This window comes from Cyprinus carpio, chromosome A3 (genome assembly GCF_018340385.1).
Source record: "Cyprinus carpio isolate SPL01 chromosome A3, ASM1834038v1, whole genome shotgun sequence".
NCBI lineage: Eukaryota > Metazoa > Chordata > Actinopteri > Cypriniformes > Cyprinidae > Cyprinus > Cyprinus carpio.
In genome coordinates this window covers 12,887,563-12,909,473 of record NC_056574.1, presented here as the reverse complement: position 1 = coordinate 12,909,473, position 21,911 = coordinate 12,887,563, and the positions used below count along the sequence as shown (strand labels likewise).

At 35.3% G+C, this 21,911-nt stretch overlaps 1 pseudogene; it reads right to left on the bottom strand.

Annotated features, from left to right (window-relative positions):
• Positions 1-1,242: 1,242 nt before the first annotated feature.
• LOC109056201 lies at positions 1,243-15,144 on the bottom strand (annotated as a pseudogene).
• Between the last annotated feature and the right edge of the window lie 6,767 nt (positions 15,145-21,911).

The following is a 21,911-nucleotide window of genomic DNA, read 5'->3' as shown; positions in this document are numbered from 1 at the left end:
GGGAGCGATAATACCAAATAGGTGATGCTTGGTAGAATACCCATTTTATGCCTGCCCAAGGATGAATAATACATCACAACCCCTCTGAATCGTTTTATTTTAAATAAACCACTATATTTTTTTTTGTGGTATAATCATGAAACCATATAAAGAATCTTTGGTCAATTGGTCAGCTATATACAGTATGATTATGCAAGGCTCAACTTTCATAAGCCACTTATCAGGAAACTGAGCAGGTAACTGAATGCATTTCACTCCTGAATTGTCATGTTATTTCAGCCACTGATGATAAGTAAATAATCACTATTGAATGCATGCTTAATGATCTGTTTAGTCTGGTGGAGATTGGAACAGAGAGATGATGGGGTCCTCGTGGTTGGTTATCACCAAGACAACTACGAAACTTATCGTCGAATAAAATAAAGTTTTTTTCAACTGCGCGAGCGCTGACGCATGTTTCTCATTGTATCACATGATCTCTTCCAAGTGATGATGGCCTCTGAATGTATTGCAGCAGCCCTGAAGAAGACGAGAAGGGACTACCCCAGGTTTACCCTCATGGCACGCAGACAAATAATCGGTTATAATATACTGGGATTGACAGCTCAACCTGACTGGAAAAGCCGACCACTTACTCTAAACACTCTCCAATCGCTCTGATTGAGCTTTAGCCTGAATTATATTTTTACTTAAGTTTGAAGGGGTGGTGTAGATCCAAAAATGATTTTTTTTTAAAAATGAACATGTAAATGCTTGAATCTGACTATTGTCTTAGATTCAAAGCTACCTTGTGCACATGCACAGGGCCATTATGAGTATATTTACATACGTGTTTTCATTTTATGAATGTGCCTATGTTTATTTAGGCACCAAGGAAAATATGACAACTACTACTTCAGTAGCTCCAGTAACATTATTGCAGTGACTTTCTAAAGGTTTTCTGAATGCGGCAACAGAAGTATATATTCAGAATACATGTAAAGCACATACAAAACAAATGTGTGACTCGGATTGCAACATATAGGCTTCACATAAACAACAACCATTTTGCTCGAATCTAGAATAGTACTCTAATTAATTCTAGTTTCGTGCAAATTAGTGCATGTAATCAATACCTACTGTTCTGTACACAAACTAGCTTTGAGATTGGAAAAATGTGCTATAAAAAGACAGTCACCTGGCACAACAAGCGCAGGTCCTCTGGGTTCTGTGCGGCTGGGACCACGGAGGATGGCCTGCCGCTCATGGTTCAGAGTCAGTCTGGACAGAAATAGTTTCTGTCATTCTTTTATCTAGGAGGGAGCTCTTCTCCAGTCTGGAGCTCAGCGCTGGAGTTATCACAGTACTGGGGGGACTCGTGAGGGTCATGTCATCGCTACTTGCTTGCAGAGGGGAAAATGAGAGAAAGCGGGAGAGGACTTTATTTGATCATTATGTTTTCACTTATGTGTGTGTGTGTGTGTGTTTATGTGTGGAGATGGAGCTTGCTGGGTTACATACTGGGAGAGCCAAAACTCAGGGCACTGGGTGTGCTCAGACTCCGGCCTGTAACGCGTGTGACTAGGGGTAGCTCCTCCTCCCTCAGACCAGGCTCCTCCTCAATGGGCGGGACCAGCAGACAAACATACGTATGGAGCTGAAACAGCAGCCGGTGCTGGAGCATCAAGACCACCATCATGAATGAGCTGGGCCTGCACAGATATATACACATGATGGTGTAGTAACAGCATCTACAAGCAGGGGCTTACTGACAATGCTAATCACACAAACCCTAGTCTCAGCCTCAGACCCTTCACGAAAGAAGAAAGGTGTAATGTTTACAACTGTAACGACGAGCGCTTATCAGGATCAGCTAAATGCTGGATTTTCAAATTATGTCAAATATTTAAAGTTTGCAGCACAGAATCTTTAAAATATATCCGAGAGTTTTACACACCGGGCGGTTATTGTGGCGACATTTGCACACCTTGAAACGTGAAGATGAACGAAACGAACTGTGATTGGTTGTTTGACATGTCAGTCAAACGGCCTCATGGGCGGGCCTTGGCCAATGAAAGCTGCAATAAATTCCAGACCTGCCCCTCGCAACCGGGTCTGCAATAAATTCCAGACCTTCAGTCTGAAGGCTACGTGAGACTACACAAACCCTGACCCTTACAGAGATTAAATCAGATCCAAATGCAGAAATGCCTTACTTTTCAGCAAATATTTGCTAACATCTGAAACAAAGTCCAATACTACTCTAATGTCACCTTTCTACTATCTTCAACATTCACATACAATGTTGCATTTCGCCACCTAGTGGCAGATGCACAGAACTTCTAATCTGGTTGCGAAGCATCCATTACTGTTTATTCACATGGTAAAATAATGAATGTATGAATATTACCACTCAAAACAAATGATCAGCAATATGTCTAAAGAAAAAAATTTAGGTTTTCTAAGAATATTCAACTCAAATAATTATGTGTTTTTACAGAAAGGTAAAATTTAATAATGTTTCAGTGTATTTATTTATTTACTCATACTTTTGATTAGAATGCATCACATCTGGTCACCTGTGACCGCTTATGTTTTAGCCCCAGAAGTTAACACATCTGAAGCTCAAATTGGATCTGACAATTCTGCATGCTCCTATACATAACTCCACAATGCTCCTGTACTCCTTACCATTGGAAATGAATGACTTCCTATCGTCTGTTTGTCAGAAATAGTGAGCAGGCCACATTAGACTCTTACCTCATGCACTGGGGCATCTAGTGGATTCCTGAACTCAGACAGAGACACAGGAAGTGAGAATTTAGCTAACATGGAGGGCAGGTCATGGCCTGGAAATTGGAGGGGCAAAAACTGCTCAGTAGCCAAAGGAGAATAGCTGGGGAGGGGAGACATGATGAATCATGGACTTGTTTGTTTGCACATTTCATGAGACTGAATTCTGAAGGAATTACAGATTTTACGGTGTGTACAACAGAAAATGCAAACCAATAATGTTTTTTTTTTCTTGAAAGCATATACTTTACATTGCAGATGTTTGCATGGGGAGAGAGCATATAAACGTTGTTCTCACAGAGAGGATAGATAATGATGGCTTTACCCCAATATACCAAATGTGCAGCTATCTGGAAGACCTGAGGGAAGCAATGTAACATTTTAGATCACTGGTTTTCAACCACTAGGGGGCCTGAGCAAACTTCCATTGGGACTGGCTAAACAAAATAAGACACAATGAGGTTTAAAATAAAGGAAAACAACAACAACAAAAAATCCAGCTTTTTCTTATCATAATTCAACCTCTAAACAATTATTATATATATATATTTTTAAAAGAACCAAGATTACCACATTTGTAAAAAAAAAAAATATATATATATATATATATATATATATATATATATATATATATATATATATATATATATATATATATTATTTCTAGACCTGGATTTCAAGTCATGGGAATTAATAATGTGCATTTTTTTGTAATGAATTTACATTATCAGGTAGAAAGGGTAAAACTATGTTCTTAAAATCCATATCATTAATTGTAACACAAAAAAAATAAAAATTAAACTAAAAAAAATAAAAATTAAATTCAATTCATTCATTAAGATAAACAAGCAAACAAACAAATAAATAAAAATAAAAAGAGTGGGAACCTAAGAGAAATACGGAAGTTCTAAGCGGCCATGCATTATAATTTTTTTTCTTTTTGTTTTCTCGTTATAACGACTTAATTTTCTCGTTATCTCGACATAACGAAGGTCGTTTTATCGTTTATAACGACTTAATTTTCTCGTTATTTCGACATAACGAAGTTCGTTTTCTCTCGTGTTATAACGACTTAATTTTCTCGTTATCTCGAACATAACGAAGGATTCGTTTTCTCGTTATAACGACTTAATTTTCTCTAAAGAATTTACAAAAACTGCGCCAGCAGGTGGCACTATAGACCTGAATATAACTGATGGGGTGTTGTATACTATCCACTTTACTGTACGCGGACCTTCCTCGTGATCGCTATAATTTGTGCAGTCTTGTTTATTACTGACATTTAATTAATTCATAATGTTAAATGCTTGAATCAATATGAATATTTTGTTTATTAAGTTCCCGCTAGATGCATGAGTTTCACCAACGCATTCTGTTTTCATCAATAACTGCTTATCAAAACCAAGGTTTCTGACGGCATCACTGTATTCTGTTTGCACCAATATATATTATATTTGTGCTTCTTTTTAGGCTCATGATTAATTTTAAATTTAATTTAAATTTAATGATTAGGTAGTTAATAAGCGGAGATGTTCTGTTTATCTACAGTAGGACGGGATTTAACGATGTAGGCTGATGTGCTTCTTTTCCTTATTACTAATCTTTATTGTTAACCATATTGATGAGAAATGTGATGTATATGTAAAATCCATAGGCTAATTTAATTCAGTTTTGTTCTGTAATGTTGTAATGGTTTTTTTCTAGCACACACACATACACTACACGTACACATGAACGCTCTTTTCAAACAGAAACTTATAACACACATGATATCTGCCACATAATGACTACTACAAATTACAAATTATATATAATTTTATTTCATATAAAGGGAAAATTAAAAGTGGTTTTAATCCAAAGCAGCTCTAATGGCGCGGCGGTTTGCCATTTAAACATCATGTTAATTACCAAAAAACAAAACGTTCCGGTACTGTCTCTGGAACAAAAAATCAAACAGTGATTGATCAGCCTTTATTTATACAGTATTGTAGACGTTATTATTACCTAGGCGAAGCAAAATTTGCTGAAATATAGGCCACAGTAAGGAGCGCCTGCATGGCTGTCCATCAGATGCCTGTCAAAGTTGAGGTCGTTACTTATAGCAACAGTAAAACTTCATGTCGTTATAACGAGAAAAGAAAACTTTTGTGTTATGTCGAGATAATGAGAAAAATTAAGTCGTTATAACGAGAAAAACGAACTTCGTTATGTCAGATAACGAGGAAAAATTAAGTCGTTATAACGAGAAAACAAAAAGGAAAAAAATTATAATGGATGACCGCTTAGAACTTCCGTAGAGAAAGGTTAAAACTTATGAAACCCTGAAATTTAATTTACAAAAAATAAAGAGTGAAATAAAGAGCCTTTGAATATTGTTGTGAACAATAAGGGGCCACTGAGTCAATAAGGTTGAGAATCACTGTTTTAGATTAAAAATAGTTAAGCTCTAGGCAAAATTCTATGGCATAATGTTATTACAACAGTAGTTTTTTGTGTTGTCTGTCCACTAGGTGGCTGTAGAAGACTAACTATAACAAAAGCAAATGCTGTGGCTTAAAGTATAACTTTTCATTTTACTCCTTTATCCTGTGGGTGTCAGCACAGCATTACATTTTTGCCAAACCTACATCTACAGTTCCGTTTTGTCAAACCAGTGAACTATTTCCATGTGTCAAACATTAAGGGAGGAAAAGGGTGATAAAAGTGCACAGGGCCATCTAGTCTTTGACCTGTAGGAGAGCCAGGTCAGCGTCTTGAGCCAGCTGCTGCAGGTTCTTCACAGCTGAGCAGGTCTTGATGAGCCGGACTAGAGCAGGAGAGCAGTCCAGTGGGAGCTGAGCCAGTAAAGCCTTCTCATTGTCCAGGAGCAGCAGTGCGTGATACGGCCTGCAGGGGGCACACCATCACAACACTACTTGCAGTTCAAAGTACACTCGGGTCTTAATAGCAAGTGCACTTGATAATGCAGGAAAGCAGGAGAGGCTAAGGCTATGTTCAGAATATCATATAACCATACAGGTTACAACACCGTACTACTTGGTGAAGTAAATCGTGTACATACTGTGCACAAAGAACACAATTTGATCAAACTGAAGAGCATTTGATAAAGAACCAAGATCATTAAAAAAAAAAATCATGTTCTTGCATGAAATAGAAATAAAAAAAAAACAAATTAAAAAATACTGCTCTTCTTATCACACTGCCAAAAATACATTTAGAAAAAAAACAAATGAGCCAATTTTATTTTTCAGAAAATAACTGGAAGCAACTTGCTGAATGAAATGCAACATGATGAGGGCATGTGACTCACCGGATGGCCTTTAGGCTGCGCTCAAGAGCTTCTGGTGGGATGTGTTTCCCTCCTACACGATGGATTTTGTGTGGCAGGCAGAAACTGACCTCAAGCCAGTTATTAATGTGAAGCCGAACCACTCCAGTTGTGCAGAGGCTGAAAACAATACACAATATCATCACGACAAAAATTAAAAGAGTTGTTTTGAGTTTGTTGTATTTAAAAAAAATCCTCACTGACTCACTCATTATTAACACCTACTGGTGGTTTTAATTAATATTTATAGTATTATGTAATTTTTTTGAACAACCATGTAATATTTCAAAATATTTTTCAAACATTACTCTTATAGCATTATTTCTGCAATTGCAACTGCAGTGTAAATACATTTAAATATAAATTTTATTTGTTTGGTGACAGCCTATAGTCTCATTATTTAAATATAACTTATTGATTAATTTTAAGAATATAACATAAAAGATGATGCATCTTATAAAATTTGGAAAAAGTAAAAATGCCACTGGAAATTAATTTATTGTCATATCAGCTTCATCGACTATTTCATGGCACATTCAACAACATAATATCAAATAAAATATAATAAAAACAAATATTTTATAAAATTCCATTTAGACAAAAAGACCAGTTTAAGCATAATTCTATAAAAGGATTCTGTAAACATGCTTGTGATACGTTTTTATGGGTCCATAAATAAGTCCTTAAAAGTTTTCCTGATAAACAATGCTGTCTCCTAATATTATAAATTGGACAGACCAAAAATATATTTTAGAGAAAAGTTGGTGCTACATTATTCATTGATTTTAATATTGACTAATGAAAAAGTAGATTTTTGTTGCTGCTGTGAGCTAACAACCACACAGAATAAGAAGAATATAAAAATGTTTTGGGAGTCAGCTGTCCACGACTGGCCTAAACCAGCCAAGGTACCTACACAAAAACACGCTCACAAAAACAATAATTATCATCTAATTTTTGTTATTGACAAAATCCCAGAAAATATTAAGACATAGTGTTTGTAAACATCACTCACCCCTAACAGAACGATCAATTAGATCAATTATAGCCCTAACTAATCTATCCCTTACTCCTAACCATAACCAACCCCTATTGGGGAAATCTGTTGTGTTGTTGTCAAAGCCTCTAACCCCAGCTGACAAGAGTGCTTGAGTGAATGACGTTCCACATAAACCTACTCACCTGTCGTAGGCCTCTTTTAAGTCTCTTGCTAATTTACACTTGGGAAGGATCTGACGAAACGGTGACTGTGGGGTGCCGTCCGCTATAATGAAAGGTGACCAGCTTGGTCAAAATCATGTAACACCTTCAGTAATTTCTATTCTATTTGCAGGACAAACACTGCCACATTTCTAGTGAACGAGATGTCTCACTCTCAGTCATGGTGGTGACCTCGTCCTGCACAGCCAGCATGAGCTTGGCCTCTCTGGTGAGGTACTGACACCTGCGCTCCTCATGCTGCAGGGCGATGGCAATGCGACGAGACAGGTTATGCATACAGTTGATGACTGAGGTGTCTGCGTTGGCCTGCAGAAGGCAGAAAATCAAGATTAAAGACGGTTATTGTTCAGTTGATGTCAGTGACATGATGCACATTTTTTGCTCTTATCTATTAATTCATTACACAACATTAAAATGCAATAATTCATGCATACAATACCTTGATTAGACCTTTTCTATGATGAGCATGTTTTTAATTTGTATTTAAATTCATTTTGATATAGATTTTGAAATAGACTTGGAAAAAAAAATAGATGCATTTAAAAACAAATTAGGTAGTGTGGCATAATCTATGATTATTTCTTAGAGAAAATATACTAACAAAAATATTTTAATAAAACTGTTTGATTACTTATATTTCAAACTATTTTGTTCAAATCAAAATCATGTGGTTTAACAGTCATATGTATTAATGGTGTGAGTTATTAAATTTAAACTTCAAAAGCATATGAAACCAACATGAATACAAGTAGTACATTTCTAAGCAAGTAGGGTGTATTTTAAAAATACATTTTAGATTATTTTTCCCTTTGCTGGACTCACTGTCATTGACCATAATATAAAATAAAATTACAGGTACAGCTCAGCCAAAAAGCTGACTTTGTTGGCATTTGTTGGTTTTTTGCTTCTAACTTGTTTCTTTTTTTTTTTGTTCACAGTACCTTTCACACAGCAAAAGTTTTTTTTTTTTTTTTTAGATAAAGGATCAAGGTGCATATCTAAAGCACCATAGTTACATGATTATATACAAGGAAATAAATCTTTATTAAACATATCAAAGAATTATTATAAACTGTAAAAAGTGTAATCATCTAATCATAATTTATAATCTATTTATATATCTTATATTTTATAATCTTATTAAATAATTATAATCTCATTATATAATATGTTATTCAGTTAAATCCACAAGATCACCAAAATACATGACATATGTATATGAAAACATTGATATTTTGTAAATATTAATTTGATGATTGGGTCATGGATGTGACACTTTTTTCATTTTTTGTCTATATTTGTTAAAAAATACATTACAAATGCATTAACTCGTGACTTGAATAAACCTCTTTTTTATGATTAACAACTTAAAATTAATTTTTATATATTAGAGGGGGCATAAAGTACAACCCAACCAAAAATACAACCCTTTAGCAACCTAATATTTTATTGAATATTTTCTTGATTCAAATGTGCACATATGGTAAATTTGGAGATTAATGGTGAGCATAGTGACGGAGGAAGTGTACCGAGAAAGGGAGTGGGCTTGCTGGAGAACTGATATGAGCGTGAGTTTGCATTTTCTGCAGCTGGAGCTTTGACTCAGCACTCTGCCGTGTCTAGTCACGGTGGCACAGGGGTGGGTCTGATCGTGTGCAGTCTGATTGTGCAGAGTCCCGCCTCCCTGTCACTCAGTCTGATAGACAGCACACTGAAGGCTTATCACAGTCCGCACCCTTTCAGAGAAAACTAAACTCTTGACCTCATATCTCCACAAAAAGCTGATTCACTCTACAGTGCCTCCCAAATTATTTAGGCAATGAAGTCACAATTAAAACTGTATACATTTTATTTCAAAATATAACAAATTTCAAACCATGGTTAAACCAAATAATAAAAGTCTTCAGATACAGTACATTTTGCACCCTACCGTTTTATACTGTATAACTCACTGCAAAGCAAACTTCTATATTTTGCAGGAATTTTATATTTTCTTTAAAATACTTTGCATTTGGTTTGATATTTTATAGATTTAACGTCATGATTAAAATCATACATTTTAAGTGTATCTTAATATTTTTGTTGGCCACTGTATCTCAAATAGAGTCGCACAAAATATTTCACCTTATATTCGTGATAATATATTAATTGCTAAACTTTTAAATTGAAAATGAAGTCAATTTATACATTAAAAAAGTACACATTTTATTGCAATATGCAACAAATATCAAACCAATTGATGAAAGTCTCCAGATGCTATACATTTTGCGTCTTAACTAAAAACAAAATACTATTGTTTTATACTGCATAACCTACAATATAACAAACTGTGTGTTTTGCTGGCAACGTGTGATTGTGTTTTTTCTTTAAAATAAATTCCACCTGGTTCTGTATACAATACACACAACTTCAAGAGTATCCTAACATTTTTCAAGGCCACCTTATTACAAATAGTGCCACTCAAACTCAAATAGTGGTGTGCAAACTATTTTTCACTTCAATTCATGATAGTTTATTATTTTTTTATTTTTTTTCTTTCACATATGTATTAACAGATTTGTGTTCATTAAGAGTTTAAATATACTGTTTTCTTACCCTTAATGCAAAAAACAACACTGAACACGGATCATGGTGGGCAGTTCTCTTTGGGGGAGGGGTCAGTTTTGGAGACCTGTCAAAAAGAACATTGTTAATAAATAGAATTAGTTTAAGCTCATTTTATTATTAAGCATGTATTTTAAGAAATAATCCTGTGATGATAATCTTAAAGCAACGATAAATCATATTCTGCTTCCTTTTAATGTTATATCATAACAGTAAATTAACTAATGATTGCATAAAGAGTATTGCAGTTCAGATTATTAAAAAAGTGCAGACTTATAAGAAACTACATAGTATTTATTTTTGTTAAATGTGAAATAAAATGAACTTAAGTAAGTCTATGAAGATGATTCTTTCATTGTGCAGGTTAGTATAACAGATCATGATGCAGCATACATAACAGACAAAGTGTTCTTTTAATAATCTGAATCAATGCTACAATTACTCAAGTTATATATCTTAGCTGGTAAAATAATGTTACATTTTCATTCAACAAATGCAGAGTATTTGTGGCAGGAGGATTATTTCTTGGTAAAGTGGACTAACATATTTTCTCTCTAACAGAAGGTGGAGCTGTTAGCCTGTGATGGTAGTCACCTGTGCATTGGCAGTATATCATCATACATACATAACACATAGTTTTCTGATGACTCAAATATTCCAGATCTTTATGGGAAGAATAAATGGTCACCAAAGTACAGTTCAAAACACATCATATGTATTTTAACTGGCCTGACATCTTTCATATAAACATTTGGCACGTCTCACCTGAATAGTATGTGGAGCCTGCAGTAAGGTTGGATGTCCGACGAAGCGCACATTGTCTATTTTTAGTTCAAACTTCTTGCCGCACATATCAGACTTGGTGGCCAAGATGGTGGCGAGAATACTATCAGAAAACCTTTTAAGGGAAAGGAACAAAAAAAAAAAGGAATAACTGACAGTGAATACAGAAGAAGTGAAACTGAAATCAGTTAATTACAGTGGTGGGTCTGATTGGCTTTCAAGCTCTAATCTACTTAGCACTGAGAATTATACGCTCTTATATTTCTAGGGGATTCACAAGGGACGGGTGATTGGGCAAATGATTCGGTAAAGCCTCTGGACTTTTTGTTTTCTGATCTAAATATACTAATAACCTCTAAAAGTTGAGAATGTGTGGTGATTGGATCTATCTGTGTGAGTGATGCACCTGTCCTGTATCTATTACACACATTCAGACAAGGCTTTTTAGAGAGAATCAAACCCCAAGAAAGCCCATGATACAAAAGTCAGTGGTCTGATTTAATCTCTTTCCATGGTGAAATTATTTTGTGAGGGGAAAAAATTAAAGGAAAGCAGGTCTTTAAATGTGTTGAGTTTGGGAACATTACATTAATGCCGTCACCTGTAGAACATTTGATTGAATGACATTTTTGATTGTAAAATTACCCCAGGTGATTCATTATCATGGAATAATGTATTTCAAAGAATGGAACAAAATTATAGTGTTGCTACTTTTTCAAATCTGTTACTGGGGCCCAAGATTGAAGGTGATATCATGATCTTAGATTACATAATAAATAACACACAATTACTCACAGTTTCCCAGATTACATGTGCCATTTGAATGCATATATTTGTGCCGTGCACGATATATATATATATATATCTATATATAATATTTAAAATAAAATTATTATCTTTTAGTGATTTGTAATTGATAATAAAATGATATATGATATATAAATATATACACACACACATACATACATACATATACACACACATCATATTATAACATATGCCAGACGAATTATCAGGGGAGAAAGGTGGACAAAGATGGGGTGCTCTGGAGAAAGGAGAGGTGGTTCAGAATGGTGGTTTAATCTTACCCTGCTACCAACTGTTCATCAGTTAGTGGAGTTTGTTCTCTGAAATGGGAATAGGGCCATAAAATAGAAAGAGAAAGAAAGAAAAAACAAAACAAGAAGGGAAAATGCAGCAGACAAGTTGCCAGGATGCATGACATAAGGGTGACAAAAACAATCCAGATTTTAAGATTTAAGATTGGTCAACAAGGACAGCACGTTTGTTTTCTTTTCAGATTTTTAAATGTGGCGTCAATGTTAAATTGTGATATTTGTCTTTTCTTTTAATATATGAACTTAACATTTTTTGCCATTATGCAGGTGATTTTTTTTTATGATTTATCATTTAGCATACACTACTACTAGTAGTAGTAACAGTAATAATATCTAAAATAAAATAAAATTTTACATTGTAATAAACTTTTAACTAAGTTCTCTTCTGGATCAGGCCATAAATATACTGTGTTTCTTAAATGAATAGTTCATCCAAAAATGAAGATTTTCTGAAAACACATTCACCCTCAGGCCATCAAAATGTAGACGAGTTTGTTTCTCCATCAAAACAGATGTAAAGAAATTTAGCATCACCTCACTTGCTTACCAATGCATCCTTCAGGTGTCTGTCAAAATGAGCTCACAGCTGATAAAAAAAACATCACAATAACTCACAAGTAATCCACACAAGTCCAGTCCATTCATTAACATGTTGTGACATGAAACGCTGCATGTTCGTAAGAAACAAATACATCAATAAGGTGTTTTTTTGTTTTTAATTAAAACCGTTGCCTCTGGCCAAAAGTCCATAATAACACTTTCTCCAGTGAAAAAATCCATCTCCTGTTCTCCGCTCACATCAAAATCCATCAACATCATTGTTAAGAACCAGTTTAGACCATTTTCGCTTGCAAAGAGTTTTCGATTTGTGCTTATTTCTCTCCTGAATGAGAAGACATGAATTTTTCTATGGAAAATAAAATATTATGAATAGAATACAGAGTTACAAAAACCCTTAACGACTGGTTTGTTTCTTACAAACATGCAGCTTTTCACTTCACAAGACATTAATTGATGGAACTGGAGCTGTGTGGATATACATCAGCAACTTTTTTTTTTTTATCAGCTGTTTCATTCTGATGGCACCCATTCACTGCAGAGGATCCATTGGTGAGCAAGTGATGCGACGCTAAATTTCTCCAGAACTGTTCTGATAAAGAGACACACTCATCTACATCTTGGTTGACCTGAGAGTGAGTATAATATCAGCATAATATCCAGACAACAATCTAAAATCATCCAACACAAAAACATATGGCACAATAGACAAAATGAACTAATGGTGAAACTGGCGATCTCTTAACATCACGCCACCACAGATTACTGCATGCAAAAAAAAATAAAAAATGCTGACAACAACAGAATGCACAGAAAACACAACTCTAGTATCATTTTCAAATTTAACAAGAAACTTACAAAAGGAACAATAAACTCTTAATTCCTGTCTTTGCATAATACCTTGAATCGCCATCCTGGTCCTCTACAGAGTCACCTGAGGTGTTCAACACATACGGACTCCGCTGTTTTGCTTTGATGGAAGAAAACACACATCTTGAAAAGCACAATTCTTTGTGTATACTGTATGTGTAAAGTGGGAGTGGAAATACAAAACAGTCTTTTTGCAGTGCATCAATTACTGGGAACTGCTGGTGTGGCAGTGTCAGGTTGATGAAGAAGAGGAAGCATGAACACTTACATGTTGCTGAGGAAGTGTTTTCAGATACTTTCTGAAACGGGTATCGGAAGAGCAGTTTATTTCCTCTGCTGCCAGAGCTAACTAGTATAACACTTATGGGACTTGTTTTTTCTCCATTTGGCTGCAGGCTGGATTCGGCCTGTTTCCGCATCAGCTTCGCATCTGAATCATTTAAATCTACAGACCACTGCTTGTACATCCTGACGCGTTTTCTTAAGTATATATAATCTCAAGCGAATTAAATTCGCAGCTGGACAGGTGTGGACCACTGAAGGGTTGCTCTGCGTGTGAATTTACCTGAATGAGTATAAAAAACCTGGTGCATTTGTTGAACTGCATCTCAAATAACATGGGGGGAAAATACACGAAATTACCTACGCGATTTTGAGAGATAACAGCAGCATAACGAGTTCTGTTAGCATGCTCGCTAGCCAAAACCACAACACTAACGCAAAACAGTTACTGGTATCAATCCCAAGATAATAAATCCAAATATTTTATCCACCAGTCACCTTCTGGTGCCATGTGAATATGTGCAATTAATCTGACAGTTAAGTTTAGCAATGAAAGCTGCGTAAATAAAAGTAATCCCTTACTGACACACACACAGCATTACAGCAGATCAGTGTTTGGTGTTACACAACGTGAGCCGTAGAAAATACAAATGGCTAGATGCAAAGGTTCCGCATACATCCTATCGTACAAAAAAATTATGAATAAATAAATAAATAAATCACACATTAAGTTAAATTAATTCGTTTTACACGTTTTAAACATATTTACTTAATGCGCTTTGTCCCAGGTTCCCATTTTTATTAACTGACCATTTAAAAACGGTGAAAAAAAAAAAAAACATAATTTGGTTATATTTTGTCTCTTCTTATTTAATTTACCCCTTAATCATGATTTAACCGTCTTATCTCGCTTACTTTATAGGCCTGCGAAAATGTTTAGAAAACATGAAATGCTATGAAAACAGCAGGTATGCTAAAAAGAAATTAATATAGAGATCTGAGTATTACTCAAAAATAATAAATTGTATTCTGTTACTGATTCCAAATTACATGACAGAAATTGTAGTTAGTAACGTAATCCGTTACATGACACATTTTAGGTAAAATGTGTGTCAGACTACGTTTTGATTACTTTTGACCCAACTGGTTTATCACATTGATTTAAGTAGGATAATCTTACCATACCGATATAAACATACAAAGGGAAAGAAAATATATTCAGTTTATTGTTATTAACAACATGAAGTGCATTAAACATTATATTACTTCAAGGTTTCCCAAACTGGGGTTCATGAGGGAACTGCAGGGGGTTCATGATTTTAATGAAAAGTTAGTAATTAATTGCATCATAAAAATGTACAATTAAAATAAACTATTTTAAAATAACAATTCAAATAAAACACTTAGTAATAAATTTATTATTTTATTTGTTTACCTGCATGTCATGTGAACATTAACCAAAGTCAGAGAACCGGGAACATGCAAATGTGATACTTAATAATTAAAATATTTATTTTAAAATCTCAGGGGTACTTTAAGTAGCTAAATATATTAGGTGAAAGGGTTTTTTGGCTGACAAAAAAAAGTTTGGGAATCCTTGCATTACATGTAAATAACAAATAACTTGAATTTGTGCATTTTTATGTGTTTGAAAGACAAAAGCCTTCCAAAGACAAAGTAATACATGGTTAAATAACCACTGAGTGACACCCAAATAAAAATAAATTATTATGCAATGTTGAAATGTTGAGAAAACACTTGATGATTTTTGTAAACCCAGTGGTTAAATGCTGTGGCCTCTCTCAATAAACTAATGACTGTTCTTTGTGTGAATGTCTACAAAACCAAAGACTTTCTTAATGGATATAAGTGTCAGGCTATTTTAGAAAGGAAAACTTAAAAGATGGAAAAGAAGAATTAGGGAGAATCAATTAATTATGACTAATTTATTGCTATTGTGTGAATATTATGTAAATCAATAAAAAAGTAACTGTAGTCTGATTACAAGTATTTTAAAATGTAATTTAATCTAATTATAAGTATTTAATTTTTGGAATCTGGTCACGTAATCCAGATTACATGTACTCAGTTACTACCTGTCATGGTTTCTGTTACAAACCCAATTCCAAAAAAGTTGGGACACTGTACAAACAATACAAAAAGCATCTAAAGACTCATCTTTTTCGCCAGCACTTAACCAACTAATACTAGTACTTATCTTTTCTTTTCTTGTCTATCATATTCTTATATATAAAAAAAAAAACCTGGCTACGTGTTCTGTACTAGACTAACTGAGACTTGTCATGGCACTTGTATACCGTTGTTCTTCTCTTGTTGATCTCATCTCTTCTATTAATCTCTTTGGAAAATAGCATAAGATAAAAACGTCTAAAATGAATAATTAAAAAAAAAATGTAAATGTAAATTGTGAATAAAAACAATGCAATGATGTGGAAGTTTCAAATTTCAATATTTTATTCAGAATACAACATAGATGACATAACAAATGTTTAAACTGAGAAAATGTATCACTTTTAAGGGAAAAAATAAGTTGATTTTAAATTTCATGGCATCAACACATCTCAAAAAAGTTGGGACAAGGCCATGTTTACCAACTGACCACTGTGTCGCATCCCCTCTTCTTTTTATAACAGTCTGTAAACATCTGGGGACTGAGGAGACAAGTTGCTCAAGTTTAGGAATAGGAATGTTGTCCCATTCTTGTCTAAAACAGGCTTCTAGTTGCTCAGCTGTCTTAGGTCTTCTTTGTCGCATCTTCCTCTTTATGATGCGCCAAATGTTTTCTATGGGTGAAAGATCTGGACCGCAGGCTGGCCATTTCAGTACCCGGATCCTTCTTCTACGCAGCCATGATGTTGTAATTGATGCAGTATGTGGTCTGGCATTGTCATGTTGGAAAATGCCAAGGTCTTCCCTGAAAGAGACGACGTCTGGATGGGAGCATATGTTGTTCTAGAATTGGATATACCTTTCAGCATTGATGGTGCCTTTCCAGATGTGTAAGCTGCCCATGCCACACGCACTCATGCAAACCCAATACCATCAGAGATGCAGGCTTCTGAACGGAGCACTGAGAACAACTTGGGTTGTCCTTGTCCTCTTTAGTCCGGATGACATGGCGTGCCAGTTTTCCAAAAAGAACTTCAAATTTTGATTCGTCTGACCACAGAACAGTTTTCCACTTTGCCACAGTCCATTTTAAATGAGCCTTGGCCCAGAGAAAACATCTGTGCTTCTGGATCATGTTTAGATATGGCTTCTTTTTTGACCTATAGAGTTTTAGCTGGCAACAGCGAATGGCATGGTGGATTGTGCTCACCGACAATGTTTTCTGGAAGTATTCCTGAGCCCATGTTGTGATTTCCATTACAGCAGCATTCCTGTATGTGATGCAGTGCCGTCTAAGGGCCCGAAGATCACGGGCATCCAGTATGGTTTTCCAGCCTTGACCCTTACGCAGAGATTGTTCCAGATTCTCTGAATCTTTGGATGATATTATGCACTGTAGATGATGATAACTTCAAACTCTTTGCAATTTTTCTCTGAGAAACTCCTTTCTGATATTGCGCCACTATTTTTCGCCGCAGCATTGGGGGAATTGGTGATCCTCTGCCCATCTTGGTGATCCTCTGACACTGCCACTCTGAGAGGCTCTTTTTATACCCAATCATGTTGCCAATTGACCTAATAAGTTGCAAATTGGTCCTCTAGTTGTTCCTTATATGTACATTTAACTTTTCCGGCCTCTTATTGCTACCTGTCCCAACTTTTCTGGAATGTGTAGCTCTCATGAAATCAAAAATGAGCCAATATTTGGCATGACATTTCAAAATGTCTCACTTTCAACATTTGATATGTTATATATTCTATTGTGAATAAAATATAAGTTTATGAGATTTGTAAATTATTCCATTCCTTTTTTACTCACAATTTGTACAGTGTCCCAACTTTTTTGGAATCGGGCTTGTAGTTTGGACTGTGTTTTCATCCTTCCTGTCCTAGTTAATTGGTTGTCATGGTTATTCATTTGATGGTATATCTATAGTTAACACTTATCATGTAATATAGTTTTCACTTATATGTTAGTTCAGTTCCGTTTGTGTTTCCTTTGTCCGGTCTCATCAATGTTACCCTGTGTTTAGATTACCTGTGTGCTGGATTAAAGACTTTTGAAACCTTCATCTTCATGCATTTGTTTACAGCAGAGTGTGACAGAAGACTGGACCCCAAAGTGAAAGTATAGCAGAATTTTTTATTTATTTTGTGTTTGAGTGTGTGTTTAAGTTTTTGTTTTTTTCTGACATCATGGACCTCCCTGCCGTACACCTCCTGTGCCTTGAGCAAGGAGATGAGATGATGCCAATGAGAAATGTCTAATATTATTTTTGCTATATGCTAAAGTAGTCCATTCTTGACAAATGAAAAGACTCAAAAGCCACCCTTGACTGAATGCTTTATTTATAGACCTTTTGAAATCTGTAATGCATTGAATCATGATTGAATTGAGGCAGAGATCTCGATTGGGACTTCAGAAGTAACGGCTGGAGAGAGCCGCCACAACTAATTTCTGCTAGGTGGCTGAACGGGGCTGAACACAGAGTAGACCCAAATGCTCTCACAACGACAATGGTGAGACAATCTGCCAACAGCTGTGTGAGTCAAGAAAATGTGCAGGCACGTTCAGAGGGGGTGCGGTGGGTGCTTGAGCACCTGCCCCTTTTCCCCTTGATGCCCAAAGTGCCCCTTTGTCAAGGCATGTTGTTGTTGTTGTTGTTTTGTTTTTTTTAATTAAACACATTTTTTATGAAGGCCTGCTCAGTCTAACTATTAGTAAAATTAATGAATAATAATTTAGGTTAGTAGTACAAACTAATTAGTAAAATTAATGAATAATAATTTAGCCGTAAACAAAATTATCCACACGATGACCTTTCACCTGACGATCTCATTTGGGTCGATCCCAAAGGTTCAGACACCTTTAGTTATTTAATGCACTACCAGATGCCTTCAATAACGTCCGCAACTGCCGGTAAGTGGAGTCCTCAGCGGTGTGTTTGTTTACTTATATTATTAAATTATTATTATTTTACAAGAACGCATGAAGAGAGCGCACAGCTGTTGTTTATATTGCTGTGTGTAGGCTGTGGAAGTAATGCTACCTGCAGCAAGGGGCTATAATATTTTGTTCAATGTTCAGGAAATATATTAAATAATTTCTATACTAAATGATATGTCAATCAGTACTGCATTATTCATATAGTTTATTTATTACCTGGATATAACTTGAAAAACACACATAAACTATATATTTTCGCAATCGTGTGTTTTATTGTCTTAGCGTTTCATCAGTAAACACGTATTACAGCATATATCCATATGCCCATATCAATAATAGGTATCCCCCCACAAAAGTATTACTTCTATGAGTCTGTTTTGGACTTACTGCTCTAGAGCTCACACCGCCCCCCAGCTTCTATTTGTTTTTTTTTTTCCTTTATTTAAAGAAACAGGGACAGCGTACAATAAACATTAACCTCAAAGGGAGAGATGCATAGTACCGGGTTTTAGCTCAAGAGATAATTTTCACCCGTAGTCCCTGGGCAGGCTGATGTTAAGCTACAATATATAAAAACCATACATGAGTAATAAGATTTACACTTTACACAAAAAAAAAAAAAAAAAAAAAAAAAATGTACAAAAGTTCATGTTCACACCTCATGTTCATATACTTAGAACACACAATTACACACACACATACATATATCTGGTCACATGTGGGGACAAATTTGATTTGATAAAAGCCATTTCTTTGCTTGGCGTATGAACATGTAAGAATTTGTGCTTTTTTTTTTTTTTAGCTCTGTAGGCAACATATTCCACTGACGAGTGGCCATACAAGAAAAAGCAGAGTTTCCAAATGCTGTCCTGCGTTTAGGGATCCTGCATTCACCTCGCATTGATCTTGTGGCTCGAGCTGTTGTTTCAGAGCCCAAAGATATGAATTCTTTTAGTGGAGGAGCAGCGTTGTCATAAAGGATCTTATACATCAAACACAGATTTTTGTGAATTATCAGATTTTCAAAGCTGAGAAATTGGTATTTCACAAGAATATGACAGTGATGGAATCGTCTGCTTTTCTTATCGTGAATCTTTAGAGAGCTTTTATATAATGACTCAAGTGGCTTGCGGGCAGTTTTAGGAGCCTGTGACCAACTTGTCATACAATATCGAAAATGAGGAACAATCATTGCATTTAGATAGGCCCCTGAGGCCTCGATTGTAAAGGAATTTCGAATGTGTCTGAACTGTGCCATATTAAATTTTATTGTATTTGTTAACTTTTTTATATGTTTTTTAAAGCCTAAATTTGGTATGAATGAAACATGCACTGCATGACAGTGTTCAGCGCTCTGTAATGTTCACATCGCCTCATTTTGGATACAGATAAAATACCAAGTCATAGACTATCTTGTCTCTTTGATTTCAAATCTAGATTTAAATATAGAACGTTCTCTACGTGAACACACCTGCTCGAATAAAGTGCAGGGGGCGAATTTACATTTTATTAAAACAAAATATTTATTAAATATGTAAAATGCAGCTAACGTAGTTCTACACAAAGCAATATAAACAAAGGTGCCTGTTCTCTTTCGTTCTTGCGGTTTGATTGGGAAAAGTTTAAAGGGCGTCGAGGGGTCTTGCCTTTTGAAGTTATCTGACTAAAACACTATTCGTACTTTGAACTATTATTATTACAGTATTTATTTAAAAATCATAGAGTGCCTTAAAAATAATTATCACAACGCTGGTAAAACTTATACTGATTTTTTCATCCTCCGAATTATACTTATCAATCCTGTTTTCATTATCATTCAAAAAGTGAATAAATTCAGAATAGAATTCTATTTTAAATAAGACAGTTTTTTTTTTCTACAACAAAAACACCATAATAATAATAATATAAAAAACAACATAATTCAGTTTCTAATTACAGAGTAATTAAGAGATGCAAAGAAAAAATTCTTTAACTTTTAAACTTAAAATGGTCTTTTCTGTTCTGTGTTTCTTTTTCAAAACTTATTCACGGCATTTGCTGCTACAGAAGCATCCGTTTCGATACACGGATCAGCAAGGAGCACAGCGCTATTTCAAGCCGTATTCCATATGCCCCTTTTATACTTTGAGCACCCACCCCTCCAAAAGGTCTCTGCACGACCCTGAACATGTGCATTTGTTAGGCAAGTCATAACTGTATTACGGAGGTGTTGTGATATCCCCATTAACAAGCTCAAAACTTAGAAAATAAAGAAGTAGCATGTACCCTGAAGTTATCTGGACCGACGTTGAGTTTGTCGCAGTGCAGCTGGCTGAGTTAAGAGTAAGTGCCTTTGATGTTATCCAAGTTCTTCACGGCTTTGTCCAACGCATTTAGCACTGTTCTGCCATGCTCTGAAAACCTTGGGATTGCCCAGGATTGCAGCTGCACTGGAAAGGTTTCCAAAGGCACCCAAATACCTTTGAGTCAGGGATAAACAATCAGCACCCCTGTCATATGAAACAATGAAAATACATAAATCCAAAGTCTATTTAAAATGCATCACTAAATAAACAACCTGGTATATAGGCCTATATGATCTTTTACACAATATCAGATTAACCTTGCCAGAGCCTGGGGTCCGATTTCATCGACATCGACGTTGATTTTGCCCCAGACACTCGCAATAGTACTGCGCTCAGAATCTGACCACTCCACCATTGTGATTATGTCTTTACTTTTTTAAACGAGTTGTGAATGCTGAACATAGAGAGATAGCTCGCGGAGGAGTTTTTATTTATACTCGCACTCTCCGCTCCCACATCAGGCGCTGAGACTGATTGGCTGTGTGGTTGTTCATATTTGGACCCGATCCGAGCTAATGCTACATTTTGATTAGAAACTGCAAAGTCAGATTTGTCAGAAATATATTTCAAACATCACAAAATAATCCATAATTATTTTGTGATGTTTGAAATATATTTCTCCCCGAAAAAAAAAAAAACCAGGTTGGACAACTTAATCGGTGGCAAAAACTCTATAGATGAAAAGCTCGCGTTGGTTATATCTAACGTTAAATTAAACCAAAACGAACGCATTTAGATAATTAAAGTTTTTAATTTGAACGAGTGCCAGCTCTTTTTGCTTTATCTAGACATTCAGACCCGCTCCTCCCATTTCATAATGTTCTTAATTTGGTAAACTTTGATAACAGTGATGTCCTGTTCTTTTTTTAGTTGCTCCACCCTTTAGGTGCCCATTTGGTGTCCCCAAAATGACCCCAAAGCATCTTTTTAGCCTAAGTGCAAAGACAGTGGAC